This window comes from Thermobia domestica, chromosome 3 (genome assembly GCF_964235325.1).
Source record: "Thermobia domestica chromosome 3, izTheDome1.hap1.1, whole genome shotgun sequence".
NCBI classification, from domain to species: domain Eukaryota; kingdom Metazoa; phylum Arthropoda; class Insecta; order Zygentoma; family Lepismatidae; genus Thermobia; species Thermobia domestica.
The window spans coordinates 65,613,688-65,616,804 of record NC_137456.1 but is presented as its reverse complement, the minus strand read 5'-3'; positions in this window follow the sequence as shown (position 1 = coordinate 65,616,804).

Sequence of the window (3,117 nt, the reverse complement as noted above, 5' to 3'; positions counted from 1 at the left end):
ATTATTATTATTATTATTATTATTATTATTATTATTATTATTATTATTATTATTATTATTATTATTATTACAGTGAAACTTGCTTAAACCGGAACTTGAATAAGACGGAAATCTGTCTATAGCGGACATTTTTCAAAGTCCCGGCAGCTCTTATGGGAATTCCTTTACAAATAGTTTCTGTAAAACGGAATCTTCCGTAACGCGGAAACGGAAAGCAAAAATAGTCCCAGGGAACCTTTGAAGCTTGCATAAAACGGAATCTCTTTTTCGCAGTGGAAGGCTGCAACAGGTTACCTTTCATCTCTCTTGTGCGTATCTTATTTGGAGGTGAAGAGATCAATATGGAATGTCACTTAATAGAACAAGTGAACCCTCCTCCATTAGTTCTTGCCTTTAAATAATGCATCACAAAATACCGCTAGAGATTTGACCTCGTTTTCCTATGACGATCATTTGCTGTCTGAAGCACTGAAGCAGATGATTGACAGGTTGTTGTTCATGTATCATATTTTCTATCTGCATTTGCTTTCAATCCTCCACCTGTGAACTTCACCTGGTCTTAAAATAATGCTGGAGTCCACAAGTCTTTATGTTGGTGGCTCTCCAAAATCTGAGAATCTTAATTTACAGCTGGTGCTTGTTCACGGTTCACTAAATTTGCCCCAAGCAAATGCATTTCGAGCAAAATGACAGAAAGTTGTCATCAAAAACAGAACTAGAGGGGAGTGGAGCGAGAGAGAAGTACATTTCTACAGTGTTCTGACTTCTGAGTTTGTGTTCAGTATCATGTTTTCTCGTTCAGTATCGTTCAGTATCGTTAAACTCTTGTGTCAACAAAATGGACAACCGGATGACGGAACAGCTTACATTTCAAGTGATCAAGATGTAGCAACTTATTCTACGATTGAATCGGCTGCGGATCTCTTGCATGGACCTGAAACTGAAGAAGAAAAAGACGACGATATCACCAAAGTTGAAGAAATCAGAGAATCTAAAATTGGTACTTTAAGAGAAGCTCTTAATTATGTTGAAGACCTCATTGAATTTGCGGCTGACTCAAATTATTCAGACCTTCTAGAACCATTCTATTCTGCCAGGGAAGTGTTACAAAAAAGTCTTGGCACAAAGAACAAAACAACTTACCTTGAAAGAAATGTGGAAAAATGTAAATAAGCATAGGGGGGGGGGGAATGATGTTAGTAAACTGCAACTAAAAATAGTTTGTGTAACTTTCTAAACTACATCTTGAGTTTCAGTAGATTTTCTTGCATTTATTTGAAGTGTTCACATCATTTGAAGTGTTTTAGAGCTGTGAGAATATTAAGCGTTGTGTGTCCTGAAAACTAAAAAAATACAGAATATTTTGCGCGCGCGCGCGCGCGCGCGTGTGTGTGTATGTGTGTGCAGAGTATGAAAGACTGCATTTTGGAGTTCCAGAGCAAATATAAAAGTAAACTATAAAACAATTTCCATCTGTCTTATTTTTGTAGCTATTTATTATCAGATTTGTATAAAACGGAAATCTGTCTAAAACGGAAACAAAATTTGGACCCGTCGCTTTCCGCTTTATACAAGTTTCACTGTATTATTATTATTATTATTTTGGTCTCTCGGGCGCGCGGACGGACACAAGAACACATGGACAGAGTAACAAAGACCCTTATCAAAGTTCACGCTGTACAATAAAAATACTACATATTATGGTGAAATTGATAACGAAATATATCCTCATCAATGTTTCATTAGAACACTAACAATATAACAGTACAGCCCGAAATTATCATGAGCACTTCCCAAAGATAAGACATATCAGTCGATTGACCATAGTGAGTTGAGCAAAATGGAATACTTTGGGATAAATGCCTCATGCGTAGTTTTTGAGAAAATCGAGAAAAAAATAATTTTTATGGGGCCAAAAGATTTGTCATTTGTGGCTAAAAATAACAGGGCCCCCAGTTACAGAAAACTTAAGACAAAATTATGATTAGTGCTACTGACGAGACGAAAAATGTATTGTTTCGTCTCGAAAAGTAGGACAGGCAGTATTGTCTCTACCCTGAGTAGAGACAGAAAGTATTTTTGAAATTGGAGACGAGCTCTGGCGGATGTAGCCCGGGACCGGGATGCATAGCCCCTCCAGATTTTTTAGTGGAAAAATAATTTAAGCTATTATTTAATATATTTTTGAAAGTTTATATAGAAACTCATGATATACCTATCATAGTCTGGTTGGCTCTCCCGGTGTTTACATTTTAGATCCGCCACTGGAGACGAGATGAGAAACGAGATAATTAATTCTACAGATGAGAATCGTGCGAGAGGGGAAATTTCACAAGTTTCCTAGGCAATTCAGTGGCGGATCTAGAAAATAAAACCTGATGGCCTTCCAGAATCCAGACTATGATAGGTATATCATGATCTTATAGCTATAAACTTTTAAAAAAATATATAAATAATAGCTTAAATTATTTTCGTCACTCTTAAAACTAGGGGAGGCTAGGCCCCCGTCCTCGGACTAGATCCGCCACTGGTGGGCAATACTCAAGTCTCAGATCCCAGACAGTGTTTTTGGTGTTACACGATTCATAATACAAATTCAATAGATTAACGAAATGATTAAACACACCAGTGACAACGCCAGCATTAATTTCTTGGGGTACAAACGCAGGGGCAGAGACTTTTTTGTTTTGAGGGACAACTATTTCTTTGTGTACCCAAAAGGCTAGTTTTATATTACGAATAGTAATTAGATTTCTGGGTTTTCGGCATCTATGGCCATGTTAGCCCGTCACACATAATTATGAGGAGTGACGTCCCTTGGAAATCACACCGCCCGGTGAATTAGGAAGGTAGGAAGGAGGGAAGCGACCTAGGACCAATATGTTAGGTATCATTCTAGCATTTGCCTGGAGTGAATGAGGAAAACCAAAAAAAATTCACTCAGAATGACTGCCTGAAAAAGCTGTTACATCCTTTCGATCGAGTGTCCCCAACGGGAATCAAACTCGTGACCACTCACACCAAGTTTTATATTACTTGACCTACATCATGTATTGAGAAGAGCAGGCGTAACCACCCAGTGGGACGACATCCCACTTCACCCCCTCTCGCGTCGTC